Raw genomic sequence first — 22,674 nt, 5'->3', positions numbered from 1 at the left:
TTCGACAAGACTAATCTGTTGAATACAGCTTGGACATTCTTTATACTCATTTCTCATCGACATCCCTTAACTCTCCCGACAAGAAATTGCCCTGATGGAATGCCCGTTCATACAGCCTTCAACAAAGCGTGAACCAAAATGACAACATACATACACGCATACACACATGCATATACATACATACTCACTCACACCACACACACACACACACATATATATATACAAACACATGCATACATACGTACGTAGTTAACTTGCATTTTAACTGCGGCGATTAAAATCATGTCAATGAAAGAATATCTATATTCAAATTGGATCAACAATCCAGTCTGTACTATTAATTAGGGTAATATTATTAATTTGTTTTTCCACATTACAAATGTGCAATACGAAGTGGTTTAAATTGAATCATTTGTCCGTCCAGGTGTTTATATTCATTGCTTGTTATAGTGTTTAATTTTCCGCCGTTAAAATACAAGATAACCCATTATACTATGTCACTGGATTGCTTGGGATATTGTAGAGGAGCTGTGTTCAACAAAATATTAAAATTTTATTTCGCATGACATGCCCCTCCAAATAGTACTTACCTTATCATATTGTTTATAACCTTTGTTTCCCCACTTTTTAATTAACTCTTGTTAATTAAAAGAAAAAAAGAAATAAACAATTACAAAAGCAGCAATATCGGTTAAATATGATTACATAATGTATTACCCGTAATTTTGCCTTGTTTTATATATATATATATGTGTGTGTGTGTATTTATACACACACATACATACATGCACATATTTAGTTAAAACGTCTATCAAACACAAATATGTTATCTTGTAATCTTGCCTTTCACCTGTTCAGTAACATCAAAGCACAGGACTGTTATCTAATACAAACACACACACATATATGCGAACGGTTTCGTGCCTTCGTTGTTATTGCTCAGGTGAAAAGCTACACACACACACACACACACACACACACTCTCTCTCTCTCTCTCCTCCACCTGGTCATTTCAGTTATTTCTTTATTACCACAGAATACCTGTAATCATAACTATTCAAATGAACATAGGAAAAGTTTCTCTTTTCTGTGTGTTTGCCGTGTCTAATTCATAATGTTCTTGGAGGGTCAGCTGCAAATAATCTCAAGTTTATTGTCATACAAATAACTGCCCACGTTTACTTTTGCTGTGTCACCCGACAAATTCCACGTGTGACAAATAATTGGACTGGATTCCCTGGAGAGCTACTACATCTTTCGTTTCTCATCTCTTTTCTCGCTGTCTTCTTCATCATCATCGCTTCTTTCTAACTAGTTCGTTATTTTACTACAATATTTCATTCACCAGCGAGTGTCTATGTAACTTTGACTTGATGCCATATCGTCCTGTTGTCTCTTCAATTCTTCTCCATTCACTTTCGTTATTGTATTATTATATTTTTTTAAAGAAATAAGATTATAACGGTGGTTAAGATCTTTCGTTTCTGGAAGCTGTCCCAAACCGATATCTGTAGCCAGTACAAATTTCTGGACAACTTGTCATTTGATACGTGAATATATGTTATAGCAATGTTAACTACTATCTCTCCCCACCCACACCGCTGTGGTTTACACCCACCACATATATTCCTCTGAATTCTTCGTCAAGTTATGGGTTATATTTGTTGTTTCGGTCCATTTTATTATCTTTGGATACTTGGTTGCATCAATATACTTTGTATGTGAGTTGAGTTGCAATATCTTTTTTTCTTTTTTTTTTTTACTTAAAGTAATTACTATATTACTCATAGGAGTTAAATATTTAAGTACTTCTCCGTGACTAATGGGTATGTTTAGCAAATTTGAACCAATTGTTTTATTTTGACCTCAAACCTTTTATTTTACAAACCACTTACAAGTCATTTTAATAACGAACACATTGGTTACTGATTCATTAAAAAACAGCGGAGGTGTGCGTATGAACAAATATATTTATGAATAAAGAAAGAAAGAAACGCATAATCTACAAGAAAAAAACTAAATCTGTTTGATCTATAATCTGTATAATCGTATGTAACTTGTCTCTAATTCTACTATAGATGAATGTTACGATTTTCTTCTTTGATGTCCTGCCGGTATTAAATCAATCCAGTTCGATTATCATTTGTTTGCCTTCTGCTTTTAGTCTCCTGCTGTAGTAGTATCTTTTTTTTTGATAAATTGTCAAATCTGTTATCTAACATCGGAGTCTTACTGAGCAAAATCGCTTATGTCTTGCTTTTTTTGTATTTATTTATTTATTACACATTCATTCGTATGTAAAATATTTTCACATAATACATGTATGTTATCTTCAGTTATGTGCCCATCACCCAGTTGCCTTAGCATGATTCAACTACACCTCGCGTGCGCGTGTATTTATGTATGTATTTATGTATGTATGTGTGTGTATGTGTGTGCATGCATCATTACTGATTCAACTGGTGTTTAAAGAGAATTCGGCGGTTACTGCTGCTTTTTGTGGTGGGAGGGCCTGTTTGTCTCATGCTAGCTAGAATATCTGTTCGTGTTTTAAATTGCCCCTGACACTGATCGAGTCGCACGAAATTGCATTAAAGTACATAATTTTTTTTTCGTTAATCTCGGGTCTGAGTTCAAATAACGTCTTGGTCGTCTTTGATTTGAGCGCTCCTAAGGCATATACCTACCGTACCTCATTATAACTCGATTGCCTGGTCTGTGTTTTTGAAAGATCGTTCCACAGGTGTGTGCCTATTGTTTTAACCGCGCTTAAACAATCCCGTTGACATTTCGACTGTTCACTTCACACACACACACACACATATCTGTCTATCTATCTATCTATCTATCTATCTATCTATCTATCTATCTATCTATCTATCTATCTATCTATCTATCTATCTATCTATATTTTTTCAATAACTTAGTTGATTTAAAGTTAATTAAGAAATCTTGATTGCCAGTCAACCTAGTTTGTGCCTTTCTTTGTTAGTATCTACTCCTATAAAAAATAAAAGTTTCGATTGCCTAACTTCTTAGAGGTCTCCCTCTATATCGCTTACATTATCACAGCCTGAAGGTTTTTTTTTTTTTAATCCCTTCCATTAGGTGACGGTGAGGAATGTCAAGAAAATCAAACATTCGAAATCATTAGGGCTTAACATTAGTCAGATTTCCAACAGAGAATTTTTACTCGGGTAAACTTTTTACATTTTCATTCGAATCTCGTAATATTTAACTGAACAGTAATTTGATGTTCACTTAAGTTTTCACCTTAAATGTTTTTCTTTCTACAGTAAAGATCTTGATATATATTGATTACGAATAAATAATTCGTTTCATCCCTCTTGCTCTGTTCTGCGTTCAAAGCTCGTTGAAGTCGAATTTGCCGTGAATCTCTTTGGAGAACTAAACAGTAGAAAAAAAAATAATAATAAGGGAAAAATGAGTAAAAATAAAAGTAACGCAATGTAATTGTAAGCTCTTGAGGATTTTAAGGGTTGGCATTTACTCATCTTCTCAGGGTAGGCCACCATTCTATTTTAATATTGCCAGACGTTCTGGTACTTTTTCCCAACATGTCCCCACATACTGAAATATATATATAATGCTTGTGTGCGCGTGTGTGTGTGCAGCGCCCTACATTGTGGAAGATCCATTTAATAATACACAAAGCTACCCATGCCAACATGGAACATGGACGTGAAATGATGGCAATGATGAAGAATTCATTTTAAAAATATTTCACTTATCAAAATTTTCGTTGCATGATTGCAACATAGTTGAGTGTGGTGTGTGAAGGGGTGAAGAATGGTTAGATGGAGTGATGGAAGAATGTAGTGAATACAATCAGATCCTAATTAAACCCTAATTAAACAGGCATCATGGTGGGTGAGATAGGTAGGGTTATAAGGATAGTGGTTGTGAATGGAGTGGAAACAGCTAGGTTCAATACTGCCCTTCATTATACTGATGACATAGTATAGTAAAGGGGAGAGAGTGTGTTGCAGAGATGGGTGGGTTGAACCGGACCAATGCATACATATATATATATATATCATCATCATCATCGTTTAACGTCCGTTTTCAATGCTAGCATGGGTTGGACGGTTCAACTGGGGTCTGGGAAGCTAGTAGGCTGCGCCAGGCCCAGTCTGATCTGGCAGTGTTTCTAAAGCTGGATGCCCTTCCTAACGCCAACCACTCCGTGAGTGTAGTGGGTGCTTTATACGTGCCACCTGCACAGGTGCCAGGCAAGGCTCACAAACGGCCACGATCTGATGGCGCTTTTTATGTGCCACTGGCACGGGGGCCAGACGAGGCTGGCAACGGCCAATCGGATGGTGCTTTTTACGTGCCACCGGCATGGAGGACAGTCGGGGCGGGGCTGGCAACGGCCACGTTCGGATGGTTCTCTTACGTGCCACCAGCACTGGTATCACAGCTACAATTTCCATTGATGTTGATCGATTTTGATTTTGATTTTCACTTGCCTCAACAGGTCTTCATAAGTAGGGTTTGTGTCACAAGAAGGAAAGGTATGCATAAGTGGGCTGGCTACATCCCAGGTAGAGGCCACGGGTTATGGTCTCACTTGTCCTGCCAGGTCTTCCCACGCACAGCATACTTCCAAAGGTCTCGGTCTCTGGTCATTTTCTCGGTGAGACCTAAAGTTCGAAGGTCGAGCTTCACCACCTCGTCCCAGGTTTTCCTGGGTCTGCCCCTTCCACAGGTTCCCTCAACCGATATATATATATATATATATATATATAATATATATATATATATATGTATATATATCAATAAATAAGTATTGGGTATGTACCCAGTATTTAGCCAGTGAAGCATGTTTGTTGCCTATGGCTACCAGATATCATCTATGGTATTTATACAATTGATGCTGGATCTTCTTCAGGAATCCTGCAGTGTTCGTTGAATATATAACAAATGACAGAAATGGGAAACAGAATATACAAGAAACTTTATTACTCAATGATTGTTTTGACCCATTCTGCATCGATCCCGTGTAAGGGATCGATGCAGAATGGGTCAGAATGATCGTTGTGAGCAATAAAGTTTCTTGTATAATCTGTTTTCTGTCTCTATCACTTGTTATATATATGTATATATATATGTAGGAAAAATAAGGATAAACACAAGTTTATAATAGTGTTCCCTGAGGATCTGTTGTTGAGCATTTACATGCATTTGGAACATCTATTGCAGGACTCCTAATAGTGAAATATGCATAGGAACTTCAAGCTAAACTTCAGTTTTCCCTTATTTTTCCAACATTTGCTCTGAAGCTCATAACTAGTATTACTACCCAGTATAGAACTTACTTAACAACTATACAGAAAGCAGATTGGATTATGAAAATCTACATGGAGCTCTAAACATAATAACAGTTGCAGTCATACATCTACTTATTCACACAATTTCTATTATATATATATATATATATATATATATATATAGGTATGAACATAACATGTCCAGACCATGTGTTGGAGGGTTTGACAGGAGCTGAAGAGCTGCCTGGGCTCTGAACAGACATGGAGCTTGGAGAGCTCTTCAGCCAGCCAGGTCTTGTCAAATTGTCCAACCCATGCCAGCATGGAAAACGGACGTTAAATGATGATGTGTATTTTAAGTTTTTTCCTTTGTAGAATTCAAACCAGTCAACAAAGTGACAAAGCTCTTTTTAAAATCAAGACAGCTTTGGGGTTTGTTATTTGGATTGCTTAGTTTGTGCATATATCTGCATGTGGATAGACTTTAGTATTCTATTGTGTTGTGTATTCCATATGTACATGTGATTGTGTGGGTTCAGTGCAGGAAATTCAAATGGAGAATCCCTGGAATGTTTAGCGAATTTTCATTGTACGACTAATCAGTTGTATTTGAAGAATGTGAATGAGCTTGCTTTGATCTTTCATAGAGAACCCCAACACTCCTTGGCTTTTATGCAAGTCTGTTATGTAGCCAAAACACCAATGATAATAGATACAAATGAAAATCTATAACCTGGACACAAGAGCTGTCAGTTTCTCATCAGTTCTTCATGGTTCTCTTTTTTTCTCTAGCTTTTGATGAGACATTCTCATCCACCTGTCAGCTGATCACTACAACAGCTCATGGTTTTTGTTCCATGTCCTACAGAACAGTATTTGGTCTGTTGTACTTATGTCAAAGTACTGTTTTTATTGGAATATCCCTCTAGTATTCTTTATTTTTTAATTCTGGTTCTGGTGTGCCTTTGGTATGACCATCAAGATAATTCATTCTGTTTGTAACATTTTAAATGGTTTTAGCAACAATGCCATGTTCAATAGCAAGGTAATATCTTATGGACAGTTTTGGACATCTGCTAATTGTATGTGTTACCGTTTACATTCATGTGGCACTGCCAACTTTTTCTGTCACAATACTGAGGTCTAGAGGCATCCTTATCTCCTTTGTTGATCAGAGATTTAGTAGCTATCTCCTGTTTCTGGGTATTAAATGCATAGTTTTAGGTGGGATGTAATGTATCTATTGCATGTCCAAGAGAGGCTATTACATATCATTATTGTTAGTATTCTCTAGCTTGCAGTATCTTTACTCATGCATAACTTTTGGCTTGTATGGAGAGTATTTCTCCAAGTCTCTGTTTATGTTGGTTAGTCCAGCCACTCTTGGTTCACTTGGAAGGAGTTCTTTACTTAATCTCATAATATTACTCTTAGAATATGCTTGAACTCATTTCTCTCTTTACTTTGTTCTAGTAGGTTTTTACTGTGAAGTCTGGTGTAGCATGGTAAATTCCATTGTCTCGACCACGGTCGAACAATGATGATGAGGTTTTTATGGTAACAAAGTTTTTCACTTAGGTTCACTGTTTATATTTACGGGCAATTGGTTTACCTGTTAGCGTCTCTTATTGACAGTTACCATAGACCTTAGATAATCTACCATGAAGTTGCAGCTGGTGGTTCATAAATTTTTTACTCACTTTGCAATTAACAATAGTATCTAATTGTTCATTATTTTTTCTGACTCTTCAGACATTTGTCTGGAGAGAGCAGCATCCATTTTGGTGTCTTCACAGTTGATTTCTGTTACGCTGATCTGTTGGCAAATGGTGGCTGCAGCACGGTTATATAGTAGGACATTCAGTGTCCAGAAGTTGGAGCTCTCAATCTGGCCTAGGTGTTCCTTAGCAACATGGCTGATCATAGATAACATCAAGTCTGTAGCTTTTCTATTGATTCATGTTATAATTGTTCTTTCATGTAATTGTTTATTAATGAAAATGATGTTTCATTTGAATTTTACTGTTAAATATGCTTTCAGTTGTTTACATTCTCCCATTTCTGTTTGTTCCGAAGCAATTACTGCTCATCCATGAAAGTAGGAATGTTTTCATCTTTGTGTTATTGTTGTTACAGTGCTTCAGTTTGATGTTGTTTTCAATTTCCTGAGAAGAACCCATTGGTCTGTTCCCACTTGTATTTCATATGTAATTTTGATGGTGAAGGCAAATTTTTTTGTCAGTGTTTGAGATGAAATGCCAGTAATTTGGGGGTATTTTACATCCCAGTCACTTTCTATCCTTTTCATATAATTAATTGAGGGTTCTTGTTTTGCCTTTTTATAGAATTGTTAGAGGTTTTGATTTAATTCAAAAGGTCCACTGAAATTTCTCTTCATAATTCTATGATCTATGATAACTGACCCCAGTCCCCTGTCCAGCCATGGTGTATGTAGTAGTAATTCTATGTATTGAGTTTTAGTTGATTTTTCGCTTCTTGATTCCTGCTTCAATTTTCTCTAAAAAGCGAGCTTCTCCACATTCATCTGAAGTAGATAGCCAGTCTTATTTCAATGGTAAAAGTTGTAGGGGATAGCATTCATTGGATAAAAGATGAATATCCCACTTATTTCAATGTAACACACTTTGATTGCTCTTTAGTTCAGTGTACAATGAACTCATTATTACTCTACATCTCTCTCATTTCTGTTCTTGTACATCTCTCTCTCTCTCACCTTCCCTGTTTTCTGATTTGTCTACAAGTTTATTATATTGCTGCTTTCCACCCATTTCTTGCATTCCCACTTATTGTCTCCCACTTTCTGAGCTCTTTATTTTACCTTTGCCCTCCATATTAATACTTACCATTGATCACATCTTCACCCCTGTACTTCATTTACCACATTCACCTGTAACCACATCCAGGGTCTAGTGAACACAGAGGGTATTCTACTGAACCTCTTCATCCAATCCACCTGTTTAGCAAAATCTTATCAAGGTAGATCCTTATATTACTATGGCAGTGTTAGGGTGTCCCATCTTGCTGGAACTAAAACTTTACATCTTTAGAATCCTCTTAAATGATTAGCATGACAGATTGTCATAGTAAGTTCAAGCAAATAGGACCAATTGCATACCTATTTCTTTACTACCCACAAGGGGCTAAACACAGAGAGGACAAACGGATTAAGTCGATTATATTGACCCCAGTGCGTAACTGGTGCTTATTTAATCGACCCCCGAAAGGATGAAAGGCAAAGTCAACCTTGGCGGAATTTGAACTCAGAATGTAACGGCAGACGAAATACGATTACGCATTTCGCCCGGCACACATTTCACCCAGCAACGCATTTCGCCCAATTAATCCAATTTGATGATAAACCACATCATACACTCATTGTAAATTTACACGATGTTCCTTTGTAATTTATATATTGGGTTCGGTTGTGTCAGTTAATTGAGTCATATGATTTAAATGTAGTTTCATTGCTCCAAATAATCTTTGTTGAAAAGTGTGTGTTTTCTGCACATCTTGCCAAATATCAAAACTCCACATTCTGCTCTGAATCATCTTCATTTGAGAACATGGAGAATTCTTGGAATGTAACTTTTCCAATAACAGTAAATCAAAATGCAATGGATGCTTATTCCTCATCACCATTTAGCGTCTGCTTTCCATGCTGGCATGGGTTGGATGGTTTGATTGAAAACTGGTAAGCTGGGGAGCTGCACCAAATTCCAGTCTGATTTGGCGTGGTCTCTACGGTTGGATGCCCTTCCTAATCCCAACCACTCCAAGAGTGTAATGGGTGCTTTTTACATGCCACTGGCATGTGTACCAGTTACACGACACTGGTACTGACCGCAACTATGATTTCACTTGGCTTCATAAGTCTTCTCAAGCTTGGCATATCACCAACAGTCTCGGTCACTTGTCATTGCCTACTTGAGACCTCAGCATGGGTTCCAGTTATGTAACATGGGCATTGGCCACAACTATGATTTCACTTGATTTGATGGGTCTTTTCAAGCACGGTATATGCCCAAAGGTCACAGTATACTGATTTTGAAAATTCCTATCTCACAATTTGCTTGTCGCACAAATTTTCTTGAACTCTGGCAATATGCTTCTACTATCTTTCCTTACTTTGAGGGGCTTGTTGATGTACACGATCTTTTAGAACATTTCTTGTGAACATTCTGAGCAGCTACATCTGCTTCAAACTTATCTCTAATTTAAATGATAGGGAGCCAAGCAGGTGAATTTATTTGAAACTCCCTCCTAAACTGCCATTGCACTTTTATTGCATTTGCTAACTTCCAATAGCACTTAAGGATAAATTTCCTTTGTTCAAAGCTTAGTCCAATTTCCTTCATTATTTCTAATAAGTTAAATGTAAAAGGAAATGAAAATTGAGTTATCAGCTGTTAAAGCTTGTATATATTGTTTTGAGAACATCCGGTGTGAGTGTATGTATGTATGTATGTATGTATGTATGTGTATATATATATTTCGTTTTTGGATTTGGTTTGCAAGATTCTTTATATGAGTTCGTGTGTTGAAGCATATACTATTGTCTCTGGAGAGAGACATTTGAAAAGGTTGCAAGACGCAGCAAAAATTTTAGGACAATAAAAATATGAAAAACGTGGAAATTTTACCGGTGAGTGTGTTACATAATAAGGCACAAAAAAAAAATGACTCTCCCCAGACACAGTAGTATATATATATATATATCATCATCATCATCATCATCATCAAAATTAAATAAGGGTAGAAATTGATATTAAACAGTCCTCTAAATTTTGTGTATATATATATATATATATATATAATTAAATAAGGCATAGGAGTGGCAGTGTGGTAAGTAGCTTGCTTACCAACCACATGGTTCAGTCCCACTGCGTGGCACCCTGGGCAAGTGTCTTCTACTATAGCCTCAGCCCTGTGAGTGGATTTGGTAGACGGAAACTGAAGGAAGCCCGTCGTATATATGTGTATATATATATATATGTGTGTGGGTGGGTGTGTTTGTCCCCCCACCATCGCTTGACAACCGATGTTAGTGTGTTTACGTCCCCGTAACTTAGCAGTTCGGCAAAAGAGACCGATAGAATAAGTACTAGGCTTCCAAAGAATAAGTCCTGGGGTCGATCTGCTCGACTAAAGGCGGTGCTCCAGCATGGCCACAGTCAAATGACTGAAACAAGTAAAAGAGAGAGTAAGGGTAGAAATTGATATTAATCAGTCCTCTAAATTTTGTGTGTATATATATATATAATCATCATCATTTAATGTCCGTTGTCCATGCTGGCATAGGTTGGACAGTTTGACCAGAGCTGCCAAGTTGGGGAGCTGCACCAGACTCAAGTCTGATTGTCTGGTTTAGCATGGTTTTTATGGCTAGATGCCCTTCTTAATACCAACCACTTTACAGAGTGTACTGGGTGCTTTTACGTGGCACTGCACAGGCGTTTTTAAAGGGTGTCACATGAGTGCTGTTATGTGATGCTGCGCAGGTGCCTTTATATGACACCACACGGGCACATAGAAACACATATAGGTATGGGCATGGTTGTGTGGATACAATTCAACTATGTCGTTTCCAGTTATATCTCACTAGTGACTCTCAGAGAAAATGTCTTCCGGGGCACTAGTCAGCCTGAGGCTGACTAGTGCCTTGTGAGTGGGGCTGTAAATAGAAATTGTAAGGGAGCCTATCAAATATATGTATATTTCTGTGTGTGTCTCAAATTCCACATATTCATGTCCACACCCATGCAAAACAGTAATGTAGTGTTTACATTGTTAACATAATATTTCATTGCTCTATGCTTTTGAAGACAAGAGGAATTATAGATCCTTTACCTAAATAACAGGCAGAGGTTGGCAATAGGAATGGCTTAAAATGCTACCTTCAATAAGTTTCCATCCAACTCATGCTAGCATGGTAAAATTAGATGTAAAGCAAGTGAATGATGTCTGTTAATACAAGACATTCAACACAAATCATTCACTTGAAATTTTGTATGAATGCATTTAAATTAATCACCTGCCCTGTTCTGAATAATAATTCAACCAAATCTATGGACAACAAACCCCTTACCAGCTTTAGGATATAGAGTACATATTTTACATAACCACAAATAAATGTTGAATAACTGTGACTTGGTAGATCATCAGATGCTGAGATTTAATGCAAGCTGACATTCTATTGGCCCCAAACTTTTAAAGTACTTAAGTTTGATGCGAGTAAAGTGTGAGCAGAAACTTAATATGGCCACAACAGAAGCAGCCTGGTAAACTTCTCTGCCTGTGATTACTAAATCTTTCACAATTGTAATCAATAACTAGCTATGTTAATTAATTTTAACCAGTAGTTTTGTTAACCATTATTAACGTTGAGTTGATAATTACTGAGATTACTGCTAATTGGGGTTGTTATGTTTATAGTTGTTAAAATGATGGTTGTTGCTACCAGAGATTTTGTTTTTATTCTTCTTACATTAAATATTTTGGAAATTGAAAACAAAGAAAAATAGGAATAAAACGAGAGTTATGTAAACATGTTTTGAGTTGTAAAATTAACTGCTTGGGTTTTCTTTTCTCCTCATTTTCAGCTTATGATAATCATTTCTTTCCAGCATTATTACAACAATTTTTGTAAAATTCTATTTCTATATCCTTATTGTAAGTTATATAAAGTATCTTGATTTAACTGATAAGTTTCTTCAGATATTTTCACTATTTCTGAAATGGTTTCTGATTTTGCTTCAATGTAACAACACCGTTGGGATTTATGTTTTCATAAAAAACCCAGAGTTAAGAAACAAGAAAAAAAAAGAAAAAAAGAAAATCAACAGTTGTAAATAATCTATTTTGGAAAGCTTTTTTCTTTTTACCATATTACACACCCTTTTGTGTATTAGGATGAATACTATGCTGAAATTAATTTTGTTTTTGTAACTTAGTTTGACTTTTGTAAGTTATACCACACCCTACCATAAATGTGTATGAAGTTGAAACATATTTTAAAAACAACTCAACAACTGCGTGATAGTTTCTGGAAATATATTAAATGCCACTTGCTTGTTAGCACTGTCGTAGTTCTCCTCCTAAATAACATAATAGGAACAGCTGCCCCTCGAGCCCTTTAGATATGTAAAAATTGTGAGAGACCTGTTAAAATGTCCAGGATTACTACAAAGGTTTTAGTTACTACGTGTGTCTAATAAATAGAACACATTGAAGTATTTTTGAAGAATGGTCAGAATACTTGGGCAGTGCTCTTAACAGTTGTGTTTTAACAACTCTGTAACATTATATCATCAGCAAAAATTTCTTCATTTAAGCTGGTTTTATACTAGGTTTAAAAATTTATTTAAAAGGATTTTAAAGTTACTTGTACCTGCAAAACGAAAAAGCCAGTTCATATGAGGTGGTCACAAATGACTTATGTGAAACCATCAATGATCCCTATGGTGGACACTATACACAAAAGGACCAGATGTCCATTCAAGATTTGACTAATTTATGCTTTTAGCTGCAATGCTAAGGGGACAAACACAGACATACAAACACACACACACATATATATATATTTATATATATACGACGGGCTTCTTTCAGTTTCCGTCTACCAAATCCACTCACAAGGCTTTGGTCAGCCTGAGGCTATAGTAGAAGACACTTGCCCAAGGTGCCACGCAGTGGGACTGAACCCGGAACCATGTGGTTGGTAAACAAGCTACTTACCACACAGCCACTCCTGTGCCTATAAGTCTTCTTCATCTGTTGCAGGGCTCTGGATCAATTGCATTGTGGAGGGTAATGAATGACCAAATGAAGTGCTTTTTGAGTATGAGTTGTTGAAGGGAATTAATGTAACAGTGATGGTGAACTTCGGAGTTTGTCGTGAAATCCAAAGTGTGACTCTTTAACCCAGAGATTTTGAAAATGAAAGAATGCACTACCTCTACATTTGAGACAGACACATAGCTCATCTTTAACCTGGCCAATCAATTTAAATTGATCAACCTCTTGAAAAATCTCACTCTTGAGTATGACAGACCCCTTTTAGAGGATGAGATGCCAATGGATACAATATTTGCCTTGACTGTATTAATTTTCTTCTTAACATGCAATGTGTACATACTGATTTTCTTTCCAACAAAGTAACTCATTCAACAACTAATTAGACATCCTTATAGTTGTTGCTCATTATTGTGAGGTTGTCACCATAATTAAGGTTATTGATTGTAAAAACCTTGTTTCACAGGACTCCTGGAAAATCCACCAGAATATGGAGGTAGAACACAGCCCATTGTACTTATTCTACCAAAGCCCAATGCCTCTACCTGTGACAGAAAGGAGCTTAACAAAACAACCAAGTAAAAGAATGCTTAGAGGGTTAGGGTTAGGGTTATGATCTGATGTTATTGTTAAGAATGGGGCACAACTGAAGCTGTTTTCAATTATGATGTACTAGGGCTTGCTAGTGATAATATGTGGAGAAAGAATATTACCCACAAGATGTTTTTTAGGCGCTTAGCTCTGAAGAAAAGGACCTGTAAATAAGGTCAGTATTATAACTCTTTTTACTCTTTTACTTGTTTCAGTCATTTGACTGCGGCCATGCTGGAGCACCGCCTTTAGTCGAGCAAATCGACCCCGGCACTTATTCTTTGTAAGTCCAGTACTTATTCTATTGGTCTCTTTTGCCGAACCGCTAAGTGACGGGGGCGTAAACACTCCAGCATTGGTTGTCTAGTAATGCTAGGGGGACAAACACAAACACACACACACATACATATATATATATATATATATATATATACGACGGGCTTCTTTCAGTTTCCGTCTACCAAATCCACTCACAAGGCTTTGGTCGGCCCGAGGCTATAGTAGTAGACACTTGCCCAAGGTGCCACGCAGTGGGACTGAACCCGGAACCATGTGGTTGGTAAACAAGCTACTTACCACACAGCCACTCCTGCGCCTATAAGTAAATTATCAATATGAATTATTAGAATACGTAGGGAAGGATGGGTGCGGAGTTGAGAAGAAGGCAGTTGTTTAGGAAGTGAAAATAGACAGAGTGACATGCAGTGGAATGTGATGTGGATATGTGGAGAGTGCACTGAATGAGTTTAGGGGGGGTGCAGTATTCAGTCAACAAGTTCAGAGGGGCAAAGTGCATTGATAGCCAGTGGGTAGAGTTTGATAGTAGGCTGTTGACTCTGAATTGTTGCTGACTGTAGTTCATTTGTCTGTAAAGTTAGTTGCTCTCCTTTGTTCATTTATTATTATTATTATTAAACCCATTTTATGAGTTTAAGAAAGAAGCTAAGTGCCCATAACCTTTGTAAGCTTTCTCAGGTGTGTGAGGTTGATATATGACCTGATTAACTTCTGGTTAACTTTTTTTTGTTTTGTTTTGGGAGTTGTTATGGTGCATTTCTTGAGAGGGGAGGTTAGGAAAAGAAGTTAGTAGTGAGTTTACAAGATGATTCTGTAGTCTAGAGGGTGTTAAGAACAAGGGAAATAGGTACATTGGGTGATACACAATTGCTAAATTCTGAAGAGTAGAGACTTTTATTATAGCAGTAATAATAGAAGGGCACAGCAGTGACAAGCTAATGGGTGTGGTGTGTTGCAAATAATGTCTTAGTTATTAGGAAGAAAGACCTGTTTTATACTTGATATATGGACAGTTGTACCCCTGTGCATTGTGTGTAGATCAACAGAAACTGTTCAGAGTGAAATTACCCTAAATGCATATCATCATCATTTAAAGCCCACTTTTCCATGCTTGCATGGGCAAGACGAAGTGTGTTGAGGCAAATTTTCTAATTCCTGATGCCCTTCCTGTCACCAATCCTCTCCTGTTTCTAAGCTAGTTAATATTTCTCATAGCCAAATATGTTTTCCATGGAAGACTGAAAACCAACATAATTGTTTGTATGATGGTAATGCTTATTCACTGTTAACATGTGATGTAAAGACAAGAGGACACCCAAACACACATGCACATGCTGGCAAGATATGCATATAAACGATGAACTTTTTTCAGCTTTTGTTTACCGAATCCACTTGTAAGGCTTTGCTTGGCTTAGTGCTATAGTTGAAGACAACTTACTCAAAGTGTCGCTCTGGGAACAATATGAACCTGAACCCGAGACCACATGACTGTGAAGCAGGCTTCCCTAATCTATAGCCACTCCAGCACCTGTATGATTCTTCAGAATCATTAATCTAATCCTGTGGAGTTTCAGTTTCTCTGAATGTAAAATGGTCAAACCCACCATATTAGTTTTTAATATGTTTTGATTCCCTGTAAAAGTCAATAGTTACGTTTGCTGGATCGGTAGATTAGGTATCAAAACATTGATTTAAAGTTCCTGATTTAAAATTCTGCTGCTTTATGTTATTGAGTAACCCCTATCAACTCTGACTGAAAGGAGCCAATAGAATGTCAGCTTGCATTAAATCTCAGCATCTGATGATCTACCAAGTCACAGCTATTCAACATTTATTTGTGGTTATGTAAAATATGTACTCTATATCTTAAAGCTGGTAAGGGGTTTGTTGTCCATAGATTTGGTTGAATTATTATTCAGAACACGGCAGGTGACTAATTGTATGCAAGCTTGCTCATAGTCTGATACTTTCTAAAAAAAAAAAAAAAAAAAATAACAAGGTAACTCATCATCATTATTTTAATGTCCTGGAAATTGCAGTTGTGATACCTGTGCCAGTGGCACGTAAAAAGCACCATCCAAATGTGGCTGATGCCTTGACTGGCTTCTGTGCCAGTGGCATGTAAAAAGCACCAACTGATTATGGCCATTGCCAGCCTCCTCTGGCACGTAAAAAGCACCCACTACACTCATGGAGTGGTTGGTGTTAGGAAGGGCATCCAGCTGTAGAAACACTGCCAGATCAGACTGGGCCTGGTGCAGCCTCCCGGCTTCCCAGACCCTGGTCGAACCGTCCAACTCATGCTAGCATGGAAAACGGACGTTGAACGATGATGATGATTTCCATGCTTGCATGGGTTGGACAGAGTATCTACAGCTGGATGCCCTTCCTGTTGCCAGCCCTCACTTGTTTCCAAGCAAGTGTGTATAATGTTACTCCATGGTCAGATATATTCTTGCAGTATATTGGAAATGAATGACGCTGCTTGTATGACAGTGACAGCCATTTCACAACTATCACACAATGTCAAGACAGGGAGACACAAACATGCACAGCACACACTCACACATACACAAATTCACACACACACATGTTTACATGATGGACTTCTTTCAGTTTCCATCTATTAAAGACACACTTACGCAAACACACACACACACACATGCACACACACATGATGGGCTTCTTTCTGTATCCATCTACCAAATCCACTCACAAGCCTTTGGTCAGCCTAGGACTATAGTATAAGACACCCAAGGTGCCATGTAGCTGGACTGAAACAGGAACCATGTGGTTGGAAAGCAAAATTCTTACCACTCAGCTACACCTGCAAAATTTGTATGTTTTGGCAACAACTGTCTTTTCATGCACATGGCACTGAAGATATTCTCATAAATTCAGTTATCACTGTTTAATATTCAATTTTAAAAAAAAAATCTTTTTGCTCTTTTTCTCCCTAAAGCTTAACTGTGTCTCTTGAAAGATGGTGCCCGATTATTTAACTTTGATTCCATACATGATCTGCCATTAAAACATAACAATAAAAGCAAAAGTTTAACCTCAAAGAGAGTATGATTTATCAGGAAATATGTTTAGAAGCTATAGAGATCAAAGACCTTAAAAGCAGGATACTGTCTCATGAAACGTGAAACAATGTGGAGGTTGATAACAACAAAGATCAAATAAATAATATTTATCTGTGGTTAAGTCAAATTCAATAATAATAATAATAATAATGATAATAATAATAATAAATGCCCTGATGCAGTACCAGGCAGTGGCTCTCATGGCTTCTGATCTTAACTGATTGGAAGTGTTATCATGTACATTGTTTTGTCTTGGTATAAAAGATGGGCTACAGCAAATATTCTGCTCAATACCACAGATTTGCTTGTCAGTTGTTTGACCATGACCAGTTGAGCATGTCCCTTAGTGGCTGACGATATGTGCATCTCTGATCACGAGCAGAAGTAGTGGGGGAGCATCATAGCCATGTGTTGAGAGGGATTCTTTGGGGTTTGAATAATTCACCTCTGGAAACATGGGTGTTTCATTCAACATCCTTAAACAACCCTTATTCAGGGACTGTTTGAGCGGGATGGGCTACTCAACCTGAAGAAAATTCTAACTGGGCCCCACCTGCAAGGTCATGTGCTGTTTATTTTGATATGAGATCACCATGTCGCGCACATATGGTTGTGATGCATGTGCCTGGTGTACCTTTATCAGACGGGTAGTCATGATGGGTATATTGGGCATCGTATATTTTACCCCAGTGTCACTTTGATGGCATGAACTGCTCTCTCACTCAATAATAATAATAATAATGATAATAATAATGATAATAAATGCCCTGATGCAGTACTGGGCACTGTCTCTCATGACTTCTGATCTTAACTGATTGGCAGTGTTATACATGTTTTGTCTTGGTATAAAAGACGGGCTACATCAAATATTCTGACAGATTTGCTTGTCAGTTGTTCGACTGTAACCAGTTGAACATGTCCCTTGGTGGCTGACAATATGTGCATCTCTGATTATGAGCAGAAGTAGTGGGGGAGCATCATAACCATGCATTCAGAAGAATTCACCTCTGATAACATGGATGTTTCTTTCAACATCCTTAAACAACCATTATTCAGGGACCTTTTGAGCAGGATGGGATACTCGACCTGAATAAAATTCTAACTGCACTCTATCTGCAAGGTTATATGCTGTTTATCTTGATATAAGATCACCATGTTGTGCACATATGGTTGTGATGCTTGGTATATCCTTATCAGACTGGTAGTCATGATGGGTTTTGTATATTTTACCACGGTGTCACTTTGATGGCATACACTGCTCTCTCACTCAATAATAATAATAATAATAATATAATAATAATAATAAATTGTGGGGGAGATGAAAAAAATGTTGAAAATGATATAATCTTGGAGATTTTATCATTTCCTTTCTTTCACAGAAGGAAAAGAAATGATAAAAAAATAAACTTCAAACTCTGTACCTTCACAGTCTTAGCTACAAAATCAAAACTTGTGCATTCTAAGTCATGTTTTGAAGGCAAGTCACATAGTTCTGTTTAGTCCATATTTAACTAACGCCAACATTCCACTCTTAACTCCATGTTTCAGAATGCAGCTGAAACAGTTGCTTTGATGTTTTATGCAAAAACCCTAAAATTTTTGAAAAACATCTGTCAAAGGCATGGCTGTGTGGTTGAGAAATTTACTTCACAACCACGTGAGATTGGGTCCAGTCTCACTGACTGTATGACACCTCGGGCAAGTGTCTTCTAGTATAACTATGGGCTGGTCTAAGCCTTGTGAGCGAGTTAGGTAGATGGAAACTGAAAAACACCCTTCATATATATGTGTGCGCATGTGTGTGTGTAATAGACACAACACATACACATGCATGCACGCATACACATGTATATGTGTATGCGTGCATGCATGTGTATGTGTGTATGTATCTCCTTGTCTTGGCATCAAATGTTAGTTGTAGATGAGTGCTGCCATTGTACGAGTGATGTCATTTCATGAAAAACGTGTTTGGCCACAAGGAAATATCACCTTAGTTACTGTAGAAACAGGTGAGTGTTTGTGACAGGAAGGGCATCCAGCCAAAATTTGCCTCAACAAATTCTCTCCGACCCATGCAAGCATGGGGAAAAGGAAATTAAAGTAATGATGATGAAGATGATGATGACGATGACAATGATTTCATCCATTTATATTACAATGAAAAATTAATGTAAAATGGTATAACAATGAGAAAAAGCTATCAATCTTTCATTTTCTAAATTAACCTAAAGTGATTTCTGAAAAGTAATGTTATGAAGCATTGTCTACAGTTGACTTCTTTTCAACAAATAAAACAACAGAGTTTGAGGAAACTAGTGACAGTCATTAGCAAATAGTTTTGGACACTGATAACTTATATATCACATCTAGTTGGGTATCTCTACAGCCGTAATATAACAAGTATAGACATCTTTACTAGACAATGACCACTGGGTTTCTTTCCCATTTATTTTTGTGTCAGTTACTCTTATTAATTTCTTTCTTCTGTCTAAGCTGATTTTATTTAATAGTAGTGAGAGCAATTAATTATTGCTGATCTTCATTGATGCTCATTTTTATAATTTCAAGTGAATAATATACAATTACCTTTTGAATATTGATTTCTAACTTGTGTGCAAGGCCACATGGTCACAGGAACGGTTGCTTATATTGATCTCAGAGTTCGGTTGATATTTCATTCATTGAACCCTGAAAGCAAAGTCTCCCTCAACAAATTGTATGTAGAACACAAAAGATCGCATGCAAATTAAATACCATTTCTTTACCAACTCTGCCAGTCCTTTCAAGTAGGGACCTCAATTTCTTTTAAATGGTAAATGTGGACTGACTGACTTAATTTATCTTTTTGTTTCTCTTGCTGAGAAACATAAGTGTGTTTTATCATGGGAGTTTCCTCTCTGATGGAGGTGTAGTGTTAAAGGTTCTGACAATGAAGTTGTCAGAAAATCTTACATCACACACCTGTGACCTCTTCAGCATCTCTTCCATCCCACTTGTCTCCTCCTGTTCTGTTTAATCCATTCATATTTTGCAAGGGAAAAAATGACCACCCCGAAATATAACAATATTTGCTTCAACACATGCTTTCACATCAAGAATCTTGCAAAACAAATCCATAGATTTTGTCATTATTAAGTTGGTGTTTGGAACATAAATTTACATGAAATTTTGATGGGAAGCGTTAATTTAAATCATTTTAAGACAAGAATCCATAAAAATTCCCGGATCACTACCAAAATTTCATTATCTGTTCCTTGTGTCATTACCAACTTTTCCTGCAAGTTTCATCAAATACCGTTCACAACTTTTTGAGTTATTTTGCACACAGACAGACAAACCAATGCCAATGAAAACATAACTTCCTTTCTTGGCGGAGGTAAAAAGCTTGCATTATAGAACTAAGAGTGGTTTCACTGGGTTGGTGTCAAAAGATTTGAAGAGAATGTTCTATAATTAGTTTTAATACAAAAATGAACGAACCATCTTAATTGATCATTTAGTTAGCAGGTACATCCCACAGCAAAGACTAAAAGTACATTTTTATACCTCTTTGATATACTAACGTTTGTTGGATATTCTCTAATGAATTGCTTGTATTAATGAAATTATTGTGTTATATTTACAACTGGATCCCCTTCATAATGAGTGATACTTCTGATTCAGATCATCAAACTGAAGCATGTTGAATGATCTGCCCTGTGAATATGTTTTATTGGCTAGTAACCCTGTATGTTAATCACTGGTTTTGTGGGAAATACTTGAATACAAACACACACATGTACCATGTCTCTGATTCTTATTTATTAAAGTTGTTTTAAAACAACAATTCTTAGATGCTTTTCTAACTGAATTGTCCACGATATACTCTTTACTCGTTTACTTGTTTCAGTCATTTGACTGTGGCCATGCTGGAGCACCGCCTTTAGTTGAGCAAATCAACGCCAGGACTTATTCTTTGTAAGCCTAGTACTTATTTCTTTATAGGAAATATTTCATGAAAAGTTCAATTGTTTTTTTAGTTATATTTTACATCTTTGTGGCCCAGTTAAACAAAAATTATCTTTTCAGCTATTATATATACTAATGCTTTATAACTTTTTCTATTTAATATATGTATAGGTAGAATAGAGAACCTTGAAAATTGATTGAAAAGTCTTGCTTTGTAAAGTAGATCCACGTAACTCTATTATTGTAAATGCAGTGTAGATAAGTTTAACTAGTAGGCTATGTAGACCTAACATGGCTCTCAGTAGACAACTTACATTTAGATCATTAAGATAAATTTTGCTATTGAGGTTGAATTATGAATTGTAAAGATACAAGTGGAGGTTAAGTCTGTCCAACAAATGTTGTTCTAATCGGGGATCAACAAATTGATCCTATATGGTGAATGCAACAGTAAATTTATCTACAGGCATATATGAATGTTTTCGTAGTTCCGTGTTTAACTAGTTGATTTTTATTTTACTGATTTCTCTAACTCAGTTGTTGGTATTCTGGGAGCACTAACTTCACGGGTGAAGGGTATAGTTGATTATATTAACTCCAGTACCTGCTTTCTTCCAGGTTCAGTCCCACTGCATGACACCTTGGACTGACCAAAGCCTTGTGGGTGGATTTGTAGATGGAAACTTTAAGAAGCCCATCCTATAAATGTATACATACATACATATGTACATATAAAACAGCGACAATTTACCCATCACACCCTGTATATATATATATGTGTGTGTGTGTGTGTGTCTTTGTGTATCACCACTACTTGACAACTGGTGTTGCTGTGTTTATGTCCCCATAACTTAGCAGTTTGACAAAAGAGATCAATAGGTTAAGTATAAGGCACTAAAAAAATGGGTACTGGGGTCGATTCATTCAACTAAAAATTCTTTTAGATGGTACCCCAGCATGGCCACAGTCTCACAACTGAAAAGAGTAGATGTAAAAGAAGTAAAAGATAAAAGATATCACATTAACTACCACAAGGTATATTGTTGAACACACTACTGATTAAACTATTCACTGGCTGTAGATGTTTTAGATCGTAAAGACTAGATATTGAATCAATAACTGTTCTCTGGATGAAAGCAGTGGTCAACCAAGGGCACTAGGAAATATTGAAATACGAGTGTTGTATTAAGAGCAACAGGAGGAGAATCTTTCTGTAATTATATATCTTACAAGCGTATATTATTCATTTAATTACTTTTTATGCCTCTCAACACCTTCTTTCCTGCAAATCCATCTGAGTACGTTAATCAAAAGAAGACATTTTGCTCCCCACAAATACAACAAGCTGAGATGTTTTCCCCTAGCTTCCTTGATTTCTACACTACAATGCATTGGAGATTAGCAATAACAAAAGCCATTGGTAGCTAAAAATGTGTTTTCAGCTACTTATGATATTAATATCTTATCTTCAGGCAAATGTTCTTAATATTATCACTCTATCCTGTCTTTTTTCTTTAATCACTAGTTGGATTTGTTTCAATTATAAATACAGCGTGTTGCTATTGTTTAACTTCAGGTGAGCACTGATCAAATAGACTTATGATCAATCGTGTTCCAGGTGTCACCATCTTGTCTGTCTTTTTTGA

The 22,674-nt window shown here is 36.7% G+C and overlaps 1 protein-coding gene across 12 annotated transcripts in view; it reads left to right on the top strand.

Annotated features, from left to right (window-relative positions):
• LOC115213792 (protein FAM135A) overlaps positions 1 to 22,674 on the top strand; it is a 299,236-nt gene that overhangs the window by 74,527 nt on the left and 202,035 nt on the right. For 2 of the 12 annotated variants that reach the window (XM_036504969.1, XM_029782641.2), the window contains exon 2: positions 3,109 to 3,197. The exons of the other annotated variants lie outside the window; for them this stretch is intronic. The gene's annotated coding sequence lies outside the window, so the exon portion shown is untranslated. The remainder of the gene's footprint in view (positions 1 to 3,108; positions 3,198 to 22,674) is intronic. 12 annotated transcript variants of the gene reach the window in all.

This window comes from Octopus sinensis, linkage group LG7 (genome assembly GCF_006345805.1).
Source record: "Octopus sinensis linkage group LG7, ASM634580v1, whole genome shotgun sequence".
In the NCBI taxonomy this organism is placed as follows: Eukaryota; Metazoa; Mollusca; class Cephalopoda; order Octopoda; family Octopodidae; genus Octopus; species Octopus sinensis.
This window is presented reverse-complemented; position numbering and strand designations above follow the sequence as displayed.